Source organism: Primulina tabacum, chromosome 15 (assembly GCF_025594145.1).
Source record: "Primulina tabacum isolate GXHZ01 chromosome 15, ASM2559414v2, whole genome shotgun sequence".
Taxonomy (NCBI): Eukaryota; Viridiplantae; Streptophyta; class Magnoliopsida; order Lamiales; family Gesneriaceae; genus Primulina; species Primulina tabacum.
The window spans coordinates 2,722,341-2,737,359 of NC_134564.1; the positions used below are offsets into that span (position 1 = coordinate 2,722,341).

Here is a 15,019-nt window from a genome sequence, read left to right on the forward strand (position 1 = left end):
GCTACTCACCCACTTTGTTTCTAAAGATAACACACACTCTCTTAATACAGGAGAACAACACCTCACAAATATTATAGAACTAAGCACTTAACATGCTATAAGATGAGAGAAAACTCGAAAAAAAGATGATTTTAGAATGAAATCTGAGGAGGGAGCTCTATTTATAGAGCTTTTAGTTCGTGTAAAGATGCATATAAAAATCGTCTCTTGCGTCTTCCATCTGAAACTTCCGCTGCACAAGTAGCCAACCATCACTTTGTCTGCTCATCCATTTAATGCATATTTAACATATTGCCGACACGTGTGAGTGAGTCCGGTAAATGAAACTAAAATAATAAAATGGAGACGTTTACAGTTGATTGGTGATCCCACGTTTTGCATGAGAAGAATCCCTGTCGTTGCTGCACTGCACTTTTCCTCCATATATATCGCCACTATATCAACTTGAATACAACATAATAATATTTCTTCGAACTATCGATCATCTATACATTTGATTGATTATAAAATGGTGGTGGATCAGTATATTGTCGGTGGTTTGATTGCTCTGTTGTTCGTATTCATTTTTAAGAGAATCATAGGGTTGAAGACAAGATATAAAGACAGGTGCGTCGACAGCTCCATCACGGCCCGGCATGCTGAGACAGGCGGAGAGGCTGACATTATCATCGTGGGTGCTGGCGTGGTCGGGCGGCCCTGGCTTATACTCTTGGCAAGGTATAAGAAAGTAATTGCTCCATGTTTCTGTATTTTTTATTTTTTATTAGATCGTGAGAAAATATGCATCATATTAAAATCCCATATACACTTTAAAATTGTCTAAAATGCTTAATTTTTAGCTGTTTGTTGCCTAATGTCATGTTAACGCACATTTAAGCAATTCTAATATTACTTTGGAGCACATGTATTCAAGTTTCCAGGTTACACTTGAGGTGAGGAGATGTGTTAAAGCATAAACTATTACTACGTGCATGGACTCCTAACAAAGCTAGAGAAAAGTTTTCATTCATATCTTCGTCGAATTCCTCATAAACAAAGATTTTGGGACAATATTCTATGATCATCTTTTGATACGTAACAGCATGAGGGTGGCCGAGTTCATGTCATTGAAAGAGACTTAAGCGAGCCATATCGTATAGTTGGGGAATTTGTACAGCCTGGAGGGTACCTAAAATTAGTTGAGATGGGTTTAGAAGGTAACATCGTACCTTGTCGCATCAGCAGTTCTTTTTTTTTTTCAAAGTTTGGTTGACCGCGCATCAGTTCATCAGAAACTTTTTGCATTTATATATGGTACTGCAGGTTGGTTGGGTCCATTTATTTAAAAAATTTAACTGAACCCAGATTGTGTCGGCCATATTGACGCGCGCTCAACGAGTGTTTGGATTTGCCCTTTACCAGGATGGTAGAAATGCAGTGCTATCTTTTCCCTTAGACAAAGTTGGCTTAAATTTCTCCGGGAGAAGTTTCCATGATGGCCGTTTCATATAGAGGATGAGAGAAAAGGCTGCCACTCTTTCAAAGTATAATTTCATAGATCTTTCTATTATTCGCTATATTCGATTACTCTTACTATAGTGAGACATCATTTTGTGTTAGTATTAGACTCGAACAAGGAACGGTGATGTCCTTGATTGAGGAAGATGGTGTGGTTAAAGGAGTGCAATACAAAAACAAGATTAGCTTAGAAATGACAGCTTATGCTCCTCTAACCATTGTTTGTGATGGTTGTTTTTCAAACTTGAGACGCTTTCTCTGCACTCCCAAGGTGAATTCAGATGTGCCTTAGGATAAAATTGAAGTTTTCTCTTGTGTCATTATCTTGAAATTTTATTTAGGGAACGTCTGTAAATGAAAAGGTTATTTGCATGATATGATATTGAAAGGAATTGTTGCGCATAAACGTACAGAAAATTAATTAAACTATTATAATGTGTGTATCAGAAGTTAGTGTTGTGCTCTGGTGTTGTTAACACGAGCACACAACATGCCGCGAAAATTAAGTATTTAACACACAAATATAACTTTAATAAATTAACACCAGATTTAAATTATGCACAAGTACGAATACTTGTGCGATGCTTCATGGCAAAAAATTCACTAGAAAAATTATGTAAATCGTTTACACCAAAACAATACTAGTGAGAAAACAAAACCAAATTCCTTGACACTCCAAGGAATTAAAAATACATCAAAATAAACCACATAAAGACTAGATGCATAAAACAAAAAGCGTGTTGCTTAAAACCAAATGAAGACACTCTTCGATCAACACTCTGCGTCAGTGTTGTTCTTGAGTGTTGGCAACACCAATCGGCAACACGGCAAAGTCTGTGACTCAATCACACAAAGTCTTCAACATTAAAAATATTCTTCAGTAGTCTCTGTAAAAGGACTATGCACTAAGTCCACGAAAAATCACGCAGAGATCACACACGAGAAAACTCACGAAGACACAAAAGAACACTCTTCCTGCAACCCCACGAAAATCTTTTCTCTCTCAAAACTTCTTTTCTCTCAAAAGCCCATTCTCTCACCAAGAACTCTTCTGTACGGCTGCAAGGCTATTCATACTTGTATCCATGGCTTGACCTAAAAGATATTCCATAAAGAGTCTTACAAAAAATGGAAACAAGATTTTCATTAGATATAAAACACTTTCAAACAAAGATAAAATATATTGGAGATAAAAATAATATTAAAAACAAATCTTATAATATCTAGATATAAATCAATCAAGTTCTTATCATCTAGAAATAAATCAAAAAAGATATCATAATCTAGAAATAAGTAAACCAAGATATTATCATTTAGAAATAAATCAAGCAAGATTTGATAATCTAGAAAGGCAAAATCTTAAATTGATAATATCAATTTAGCAAAATAATAAAGGAATAAAATACTTCCTTTCAGATATGAATCTAGGTAGAAAACCAGTCTTTTTTCATTGGTTTGATCCTGGAGAATTGCGAGCTACCATTTGCTAATCATGGGCATGTAATTCTTGGAGATCCGTCACCGATCTTGTTTTAACTGAGATCCGTTGTTTGGTTGAAATCCCCGGAAAGAAGGTGCCTTCCATTGCCAACGGTGAAATGGCTAATTACTTGAAGACAGTGGTGGCTCCGCAGGTATTTCATGCCCGAGATTGAACAAATCTTGAACTTTCATCCCACGTTTATAAGTAAATCACTCTTCACCACAACGTATAGAAAGGATATCAATTCTCATCCCATTTCACAAAGAGAGTAATAAATGAATCACATTTATCTCTCTTTCAATTAGGTTGGTTATGTGCAAGTTGAATTCGGTAAGTTCTGTTTCTATGAAAATTTCAATCATTTCGAACAAAGTTTGGTTCCATCATTAATAAAAAAATGATCAAATGCACACGCTGACTTCTTACTCGTTAAGTATGAAATGGAATAAAAAGTGTTGTGGTTTTCTAACTTTCAATGACACAGAGGTTTCATTTCCTCACATGGCATGAATTCCTCATGAAAACCGACTAAAACGTATGTTAACTCAGATTCCACCACGGCTGCATGATTTCTTTAACGCTGAGATTGATAAAGGTAACTAACGAAGTATCTTGAATCCTTCTACACCCTTAGGAAGGTAACTTCAAGATTATCAAACTTCATTATTTTCCTAACTTAACAAATTTTTACTGGTTTTTGACTAATGATTTTATGTGTTTGTGGTTTGTAGCCTGTGGCATCTACAATTAATATATTGGCTGGAACTGCTTACAAAGTTTTTTGTGAACCTCTCGACCAAGCAAGGCAGGAAATGCGACGAGCATGTTTCGCCTATTTGAGTCTTGGAGTCATTTCTCCAATGGCTCTGTGTCTTTGCTTTCTATACTGAATCCACACCCTTTAACCCTCGTTCCCCATTTATTCGCTCTAGCAGTCTATGGCTTTGGCCGATTATTGCTGCCGATTCCTTCTCCAAAAAGGATTTGGTTGGGAGCTAAATTTCTCTTGGTGTGTTCCTTTAATGAATGACTATCACAAATCTAGCTTTGTTTGTTCATCATTATTCATAAAATGTTCCAATTTTTTAACACAAAACGCTAATATCTACTTTCATGATTTTCAATCTACAGGGCGCATCGAAAATTCTTTTGCCAATAATAAAGGCAGAGGGAGTCATATAAACGCTCTTCCATGCTACTGCTCCAGCGTTCTACAAAGCTTCCCTGCTTAATTAAATCATCACAAATAAAATATATTGTCTAACTATCTGAAATGAAAAAAGGAAAATCTTTCTTACTGTTGTAAATAGTAGAGAATATAGAGAAGAGAGAATGATTTCGAGTATTTTATTCATCATTTGAGACATCTATTTATAGAATAGATTTACAGAATTTGAATAATTAATAATATCAATAATCATCTACAATATATTTTCTATAATATTCCCCTTATATGATTATCGACTCAACAAATTACTTCTAAGAGATGTGGGAATTCAAATGCTGCCTCGTTAAAACCTTGTCAGTAAAACCCAATGGGAAAACCTGAATGAAAGAAAAAGAGTACAACAATTGATACTCCCCCTTATCTCAATCATCTGAGATCCTTCAACTAATGCATCCCTATCTTGTGCACCAATTTCTTGAATGTTGAAGTTGGCAATGCCTTTGTAAATAAGTCAGCTACATTGTCGATTGAGCGAATTTGATGGACGTCAATATCACCATTTTCCTGAAGCTCATGTGTAGAAAAACTTTGGTGAAATATGCTTTGTTCTATCAGCTTTGATATAGCCTCCTTTTAACTGCGCAATGCAAGCAGCATTATCTTCGAATATTACTGTTGGACTATCTTTAGCTGTTGGGAACACACATGATTCTTGAATATTTTGTGTCATAGATCTAAACCACATACACTCCCGATTTGCTTCATGCATTGCAATGATCTCAGAGTGATTTGAAAACGTCGCTGTTAAGGATTGCTTCACCGAATTCCATGATATAGCAGTGTCTCCTCGTGTAAACTCATAACCTGTCTAGGATTTAGCTTTATGTGGATTAGAAAGACATCATGCATCTGCATATCCAACTAAAGAAGGCTTTGATTTTGTCGAATAAAATAATCTCATATCAGTTGTACCCCGAAGGTAACGAAATATGTGTTTTACACCATTCCAATGTCTTCGGGTTGGACATGAGTTATATCTCGCTAAAAAATTAACAGAAAATGATATATCTGGACAAGTAAAATTTGCGAGATATGACAGTGCACCAATGACACTTAGATATAGTACTTCTGGACCAACAATTTTTTTTCCATTTTCAGGTGGTTGAAAAGGATCTTTGTTAGCATCAAGTGATCGAACAAACATTGGTAATGCTAATGGGTGTGCCTTGTCCAGGTAAAAGTGCTTTAATATTTTTTTCTGTATATAATGATTGATGAACAAATATCCCCTCTTGCAAATGTTCAATTTGCAATCCGAGGTAAAATTTTGTCTTTCCTAAATCTTTATCTCAAACTCATTTTTCAAATAATTGGCAGTTTTAGTAAGCTCTTCTGGAATGCCAATAAGATTTAGATCATCAACATATACTGCCACAATTGCAAAACCCTCATATGTTCTTTTTATAAAAGCGCATGGACAAATAGCATTATTTGTGTATCCTTCTTTTAACAAATATTCACTAAGACGATCGTACCACATGCGACCAGATTGTTTTAGTCCATATAAGGATTTATGCAGTTTTATTGATAACATAGCCTTGGGCGCTTCACCATTTTCTTTCATCTTTCGTACAAAAACCCATTTTTATCCTATTAGGATTACATTTTCAGGTGTTCGTACTACAGGTTTAAACACTATATTTTTTTCTAATGATTCTAATTCAGTTTGTATGGCTTTCTTCCACTTTTGCCAATCATCTCTTTGTTGACAATCCTTAATGGATTGTGGTTCTGAGTCTTCATTATGTATGATGTCAAGGGCGACATTTAGGGCAAAGACATTGTCAACAATTGTGTTGTCACGCCCCGAGACCGGGGTTGGTCGACACCGGCGTTGTTCATCAATCACACAATCGAAAAACAACCAGCCTCGTAGCACAGTATAAACCGAAACCAGTTTATTTCATAAATTCGCAAAATTTGAATATTTGTCTTTACAACGGAAAATAAATAAATGCGGAAACGTCTTACAAATAAAAAAAATACGAAAATTCTAAATCCGAATACTACAATTCTCGAAATTTATCACCAGCCCCAGAATTGTTCTGACTCTTCTTCCTCAACCTGCTCTTCGGATTTATCTGGGGAGGGGAGTAAGGGGTGAGTATTTTGGGAAATACTCAGCAAGTGGGGGCCGTTCGAGTACACAACAACATGCATATAAAATTTCGAAATACATACACACGCCATGCATATTTTGTGTCACGACTGCACAATGGGCCCCTATAGCAACAACTTCGTAGTCGTCCTCGCTTTACGAAAATGATTAACCCAAGTTGCTATAGAAGTCCATTGTAAGCTATTATAAACTCATTTTAAATCTTTCATTTTTCAGATGTGGGACAAAGGTATCACAATCACCCCTCCTTCAGAACGCGACGTCCTCGTCGCGGCCTGATCCCTCGATCCACCAGCACCGAGAATCTAGAGGTGGCTCCTACAGGTTCAAGAGGTGGCTCCCGTCATGTAGCACTTTGCCCCGCAGGTTCAAGAGGTGGCTCCCATGCACGTAGCACTTTGCCCCGCATAGCACTTATTTCTCGGTGTTCCATACCGGTGACCGGCTCTGATAACATTCTGTCACGCCCCAAGCCCGAGCCCGCGGCTGCGTGACTGCACAATGGGCCCCTATAGCAACTAGTTCGTATTCGTCCTCGCTTTACGAAAATGATTAACCCAAGTTGCTATAGAAGTCCATTGTAAGCCATTATAAACTCATTTTAAATCTTTCATTTTTCAGATGTGGGACAAAGGTATCACCTTTTGACTCATACCACATCCGTATCATTGACCTGACACTGAGATTCCTCTACTTTCAATGGTTTACTGAATTCAGTCCCTAATTTTTATTCCTCTAAGGGGGCGAGGCCGAATCGGTTATATCCTCACCGTATGAGGGTCATATCATAGTTGGGATTCCCTCCCATATCAAGTTGAATCCTCACGGTGTCAACATAAAACCCATGCAGCAATCATAACCAGAAGGGGGGGTAGAAGAAGAATTGTACTCGACCGAAATTTCAAAAAAACGAAAATGCATACATCGAAATTACACATTTAAAACAAGCCCACTTACCTTAAATTCTTGAGGAGAAAAACGTGAAAACCTCGGGATTCTTGCACTGAAATTTCGAAAATTCCTCTTCGGCGACTGAACTGCGGCAGCGCTTCGCGGCTCTCGAGAATCCTAAGAAAACTATGGGAGAAACTCGAAAAATTGGAGTAGAAAATGGTGTGAATTTTCGAGTTATAGGCCCTCCTATTTATAGGGGTTGGCTGCTATCTCGATCGAGTTTATCCGCGCGTTTGAATTGAATCAAATCTTCATCTAGAATCGTGATCTAAATCTAAATATTTATCCCTGATCCTGGATGATAAATTTCGAAATCTTGATATCCTTCCTTTGGATAAATTTCGAAATTATGTCATGTCCAGCCTGAAAAATTTTGACTTTTGTGTCTAATTTTCAATATTCTGTAGACTTTTTATTTCCGAATTATATTTCTTAAATCCTAAAATTTTCCTACCTAAACTCGAAATTTAGTGGTATTTTTCCAAGATAAGATTTTGAAAATTTTTTTTTTTTAAAATCCTGGTAGTTAAATTTTTAAATTTTTCTCAAGCCTGTATTTTATCGTGCAGACTTTTCCCTATATCTCATCAATTTCGAAAATCCTCCCTAGATCCTTCAATATTTTCGAAAATCCGATGATATCTACTTCAAGATTTGTAATCCAAGATTGCATTATCTTCCTGCTTAAATCTTTATCCAGGTATATCAAATCTTAGATCTATATTCGGTATAATTCTGCATATCTCAAATTCCGAAATATACACGATATTATTTAAATTCTTGAGTTCCAAATAATGCTCAAGATAAAATTATCCATTCCATTTCGAAAATCTTGCAAATCTTGGTACAAAATATTATCACGATAAAATATAAAATCATGGATTTTACATGTGTTATTTCGATCCCACAATTTTTGAGATGATATATAATTTATTGAAATCTCATTATTTTCATGAGAATTTGGTTATTCGAAATAATATTATTCAAGTTTGTTTCATTGATTTCTCTTACTATATCATCCAAAATTTCTTCTTCGGGAGCTTTTGAATTTTCTTTCTCTTGTACCTTTCTTTTTCAAGGTACAGTATCCTTGGAACCAATTGGTCGACCACGCTTCTGGCGTATTTTAGATTCATTTGCAGGTTAAATAATAGCTGGTCCTACGGGGACATCAAATTTTACAGAGGTATTCTCTGCATGTATATGTGACTTTGTCACATTCTTTGTATTAACAAAAGCATCAGGCAATTGATTTGCAATTCTTTGCAAGTGAATGATTCTTTCAACTTCTTTCTCACATTGATTATTTTGAGGATCATAATGAGATAGTGTTTTCTCATTCCAACAAATCTTTTGTTGTTCTTCGGGACACAATTTTATTTCCCCTAGATTTGGAAATTTCAATTCATCGAAGTGGCAATATGCAAATTTCGCAGTAAACAAGTCTCCTGTTAAAGGTTCCAAATATCTATAATAGATGGTGAATCATATCCCACATAAATCCCAAGTCTAAGTTGTGGGCCCATTTTGGTTCGTTGTGTAGGTGGGAGAGGGACTTGTACTGCACAACCAAATACTCGAAGGTGAGAAACATCAGGCTCTCGACCATAAGCAAGCTGTAAGGGTGAGTATTGGTGATAATTAGTTGGCCTTATACGAATCAATGATGCAGCATGTAATATGGCATGGCCCCACACAGATGATGGAAGTTTGGTTCTCATCAGTAATGGTCTAGCAATTAATTGCAAACGCTTAATAAATGACTCTGCTAAGCCATTTTGTGTATGAACATGGGCAATCGAATGCTCAACTGAAATCCTATTGACATACGATAGTCATTAAATATCTGCGATTTAAATTCAGCAGCATTATCAAGACGAATTGTCTTGATTGAGTAATCTGGGAATTGAGCTCGAAATTTAAATATTTCGAGTTGAAAGCAAACTAACATGTGACCATCTAGTAGACGCATCAATCAATACCATGAAGTATCGAAATGGTCTATATGGTAGGTGTATAGGCCCACAAATATCCCCATGAATTCTCTCCAAGAAGGTTGGGATTTCAATATCAATCTTTGTAAGAGAAGGTCTTATAATTAGTTTGCCTGGTGAACAAGTTACACATGGATACCATTGTGTAAAATAATCTTCTGGTTCTTTAGAGGGTGTCCATGTGAGTTAATTATTATTCTGCGCATCATTGTTGCCCCAGGGTGACCAAGTCGATCATGCCATAATTTGAAGCTCTGTTGGTCAACAAACTTCTGGTTTCTGACAATGTTTGCTTCAATTGTTTTTATTGTTGTAAAATACATTCCAGAAGGGAGTGCACATAATTTTTCTTTTATCTGCTTTCTGGCCAGATATAATAGATGTTATGCAAATGTATTCGAAATTATTGTCATTTAATGTTTCAATATGGTATCCATTTCTGCGGCTATCTTTAAAACTAAGCAAATTTCTACTGGATTTGCTCGAATATAGAGCATTTTCAATATATAGACTTGTATTATTTGGTAAAATGATTTTTGCTTTTCCATAACTTTTAATAATTTTTGATGCACACGATATTGTTGTAACATTATTTTCAGCTAATGTTAACTCCAAAAAATACCTTTTATTTTGAAAAATAGTATGTGTTGTACAACTATCCACTAAGCATTCATCCTGACATTTCAACGTTAATCTAAAATAAAATATAATTCAATAAGCTAAATATGATAAATAATGTGTAAGACTTTCAAAGAAAATATTTTATTGTATGATTTCGAGTACTTTATTCATCATTTGATATCTCTATTTATAGAGTATATTTACAGAATTTGAATAGCTAATAATATCAATAATCATCTACAATATATTTTCTGTAATACTTACGTAGTAGTTCTATTTTTATTTTTTCCCCGAACAGAAATTTTTACCTCCAATGCGAGAATAATAAAAAAAACTTGGTTTCCTTAAAATTCGGAAATAATACAGCATTAACAAACATCTTGATATGTCTTTCACAGGCTTCCAAAACATTTTCCCTGTGCCCGAAGGCACTAACTCTGATAAAACCTTCGCCACCAGGTCCCAAACCGTGCCAGGAGGGACAACAACATTGGTCCTCTCAAGAAACACACTGAAAACATCCCATGAGCTTTGGCCCGGAAAGTGTACCCAAACATACGGTGCATTTTTACCTCCGTAAACCTTAAATCCTAGATAATCAAATGGGTCGACTATGATACTGGTGTTTTCCTTGTAGAATCCCACCACCTCATGCATGGCCTGCAGATAGAGATTCATGTTGATCTTTCAATGAATGGATGTGCTTTTTTCATGTAGAATGCAATTTTGACTTCAAAACTATAGTGATGTTGCATTGTTAATCATGCATCACCTATAGTTTTTTGTTCTATAAATATGCTCCAAATATCACTTTCGGTCTTTGCAGGAATCAATCAATTTTCTCTTTCGGGGCTTTCCAATTAATGACTTTTTAATACCTAATGATTACCCTCGACTTTTTATCGAAGTATACATAAATTGGTTGTGATTTACTTTTCTTGTCACTTGTCAATGAAATGTGAGGATATTTCAAATGATATAAGATCTATCTGTAGAATGAGATTTTAAACTGCAATTTGTGCATAATTGTTTTAAAAACTAAGTGTATAATAGTTCGACCAAAACCTCAATTAAAACACCAACTCAGCAGTTTCAATTCAGTTGGAAGGTGAATTAAGTATCAGAACGGTATGAATTGCCGTAATGAAATTGAGTGATTTCGAGGAACAAAAAAAACAGTTGGGGCAAAAAAATAGTGCTATAGTCGATAACAATAAGCGCATACAAACAGGACTAAAACTGCCATGACTGTATAGTTACAGGAGCAAACTCTTAGAGGGTGTTTCAGGCATGCATCTTAAAATGAGAAAAGGGACTAACCTTAATGCCTTCAGGCGAAACGCAAGCCACACCACCGGCTTGGGAAATGTTAGATGCACCATTGAAACAAGTATAGACGATGCGTTTGAAGTCTTTCGCCACAGGAAATCCATCAGAATACAGGAGCTCTTTTGGAACCGCAGTCCAACCAAGACGAACTCCAGTGAAACCAGCATACTTGGAAAAAGGAAGAAACTTCGAGCGCAACCTACAAGATAATTAAAAAACCGAAAGCCAGCACAATGTCTAAGCCAAAGTTTAGGCAGGAAATTAACAAAGACCAAAAGACTAGAACTAATATGGAATAATTACATGCAAGAATCAGTTTCCAAACTAACCCCTTTAGCTCCAGGTATTTCAAAAATGGATCTTGGACTATCATCAGACACATACATAGCATAAGCAGAGTCATAGACTACGATGGATCCATTTTCTTTAGCAAACTGTACAAGTCTTGTCAGCTGGTCTCTTGAAGCAGCATAACCAGTTGGATTATTGGGTGAACAGAAAAATATGACATCGGTCCAACCAACGGTGGATAAATCAGGGAAAAAACCATTTTCTTTCTGAGGTGCATTTCATGTATTCAATTTTTCCAAACTGCTCAGTGTCCTTCTGAAATTGCCCAGTCTGACCCAAAATTACGCTAGAATCCACATACGTCTACATTAAAAAGAACAGTTTTTAATCTATAATCCATACTATTGTATAATAACATCTGAGTATTCATTGACATATTTACCGGGTATGATGGGTCTTGAACAGCTATCGTCACCTTAGATCCGAAAAGAACCTGCCTTGAAGAAACAATAAAATTGTTCCACAAATTAAAGTCTTCTTTAATAAAAATCAATCATCAGAGATATTATTCAATCACAAGGAAATTTTTCCAAAGCTAAAATCACGTAGATAGTTAAAACATAGCAGTAAATACATATAAACAAAATAAACCTGAAGGCGAGAAATGTCACTTTTTGCGCCGTCGGAGACAAAAATATCACTTTCGTCTAAGCCAAGGTCTGCATAATAGGTTGCTGCAATGGAAGCTCTCAATTGCTGTAAAAGCGATAAAAAGAAACTTTGTTTCAGACTTTAGCCCCCACATTGACAACACAATAGAAGCCTGGTAAATCCTTGTAACTAAACAATTAACTGACCATAAATTAACTTAAAAAGACGACAACAACAAATGAAAGCGACGCGACTGTGAGAGAAAGAAAGTGGTTTAATAATCTCAACATGTAGGTATCAAAACAATATAAAGCTAGGCACAGATATAGGATCATATAGAAAAAGAAAGAAGTCAATCACCGACTTTTTCTCCTTGTTCAGCTCCATAACCACTGTAACCTTCTACAGTTGACAGCCCATACGATCGTTGACACATATTTCAAAACAAAGGTTCCATCAACTCAAATAAAAGCACGTAAACTTACATATAAAAGACAGTAACCAAAAAATAGAAAGACATTATCCAGCCAGGAGGGGCTTTGTTCTAAATAACATGATTCTACAAAAAATTTCTACATTAGTAAATTTTCAGATACCGAAAATAGCCACCATAAGACAACATTAACTTCTTTAAATAAACCTACAAGTTCCGAGTGCTTTTCTTGGAGTTCTATCAAAACTCGACGATTCATAATATTCAGAGAGCTCCCTAAACATTACTGCAGTCAATACCTTCGATATGGCAGAAGTTATAACTTCCGGAATGGGCTCGGTGGTGTCCCCAATTCCAAGGCTGATTACCTGAGCATCAGGATGTTTCAACATGTGTGCAGCTTTTATTCTGGCAATCTAATACAGGGATAAAAATGGTAAAAAATCTACGTTCTCACTCAAAAGCAAAAGTAGAAGTGGAACACATATATAATTTTTTGAACTAACGAAAGGAAGAACTTCACTTTACTCAATTTAACCCACCAAATAAATCTGTGATGATACACATAGATATCAAGCCATCACATCAACTGAGAACAAATCAATTTTTAACCAACAGTTGTAATGCTTCAAAAATATTTAAGAGATAATCAAGTAAAGGAGTCTAAAACAGCACCTCCGGGAAGAGGTAGCCAGCTTGCAGCTTAGCCATGTTTTCGTTGCGAGATACTTTCGTCTTGTAAGCTTCATCAAATGCAGCATTGGTAGTTAGAATAACTGAATATAGTCTCATATACTACGAGCAGATCATATTTAATAAAACAAAACACAAGAGAAAAAACACATATATGCCTGGACGAGACAAGTAAAGCATTTGTAGAAAAGTTAGTGAAAAAAATTGAACCCAAAAAAAAAATTTCAAACAGCTCTAATAGATTAAACAGAGAATAAACCAAAACAATAAGATTCAAAAGCCTGGTATATTGAAAAATGCCATAAAAATGATCCAAATAAGAATGGAGCAAACCACATTATACGACCATAGATGTTAAAATCGAAGAGAAAACAGAGCATGCACAGCAAGAGAATTGGCGATGAAAATATTCATCATTTTAATTTTTTAAATCGAAGAGAAAATAGATCATGCACCACAATAAGAGAACTGGCGATGAAAATCTTCGTCAAAAGAGCACCACCATATTTAAAAACAAAAGAAAATATATCATTCTTAGATCATCGAACATATAAATCACATGTTCTCTCAAGGCGCGGCAACACATTTCACGACCGCTTTAAATTTTCCTGGAATCCAAATATTTGTGGACCTGCAACCAAATAACCACAAAATAAAATCGGAAATTGTCTCAATTGTAATAAAACAAACAATAAAAAAAGTAAAGAAAGATTGGTACTTGATGTTCTCGAAGCTGTAGTTCGCGTTGAAACTGGAGGCCGAAGAGGCCATAGATGTGGAAAGATTCTGTTGAATTGCATACATTTTCAGAAAGCAGCCGGGAGAACGTGTGCACCGGCGCGCAGTTTGGCACAGAGAGTGGTAAAGAGAAGACCGATTGAAGTGAAGCCGACATTTCTATTTTTGAATATATGTGAAATAATCTGGGCAGGAACCCTAATCCATATCTAAATGAATTAGAGAAGTAAGCGAATCAAACCTATTCATGACTTTTCCGATTCGAGAAATATTTAATTTGTATTCGATTTTCTCGAATTCGAATAGGTTTGAACTTTTTTAAATCGAAACGGGCTCACGAACTATTAAACAAAATAATTCGAGATTAAGTTAGACTCACTTTGATATTTTATTAATATAATATAATTATATATTAAATAATAATTTTCGAGACTTTCGATATCTTTTTTCAAACAATAATTCAGATAATTTACAAACATCTACGAATTTTTTAGCCGAACTCAAGGTTTAATCTAAATTAAATTCGAACCAAAATTTTTAAAATTTTTGAATGATGAATTGATCTCGAACTCAACTAAAATTAACTCAATCAGAATTTTAAATCAATACAAAAGTAAAAGACTAATTGAATTTTAAAATCAGTACAAGATTAATTAAATAACAAAAAAATCAAAATCATCTAATTGAATTTTATACATTTACTTCATTATTTTCAAAATCAATACAAAGATAAAAAAACAAAAAACAAAAAAACAAAATGGAAGTCAAAGGAGTTTAGTGGGAAAAAATATTGTAATTTAAATATTATAATTTAATTTCTATTGTTAATATTCTATTTTTGTTTGTTTCTACGACCAATTTTGTTCTATTAGTTAATATATTGAATACTGTTTAATTATAAATAACAATGAATATCATTTACTTATTTTTATAAAAATACATATATATATATGTGTGTGTGTGTGTGTATATGTGTGTGTATGTATAT

The 15,019-nt window shown here is 35.0% G+C and overlaps 2 pseudogenes; one reads left to right on the forward strand and one right to left on the reverse strand.

The window, feature by feature from the left end:
- Window positions 1-224: 224 nt before the first annotated feature.
- LOC142528110 (squalene monooxygenase SE1-like) lies at window positions 225-10,283 on the forward strand (annotated as a pseudogene).
- LOC142528115 (putative LL-diaminopimelate aminotransferase, chloroplastic) lies at window positions 10,096-14,211 on the reverse strand (annotated as a pseudogene).
- Window positions 14,212-15,019: the final 808 nt, after the last annotated feature.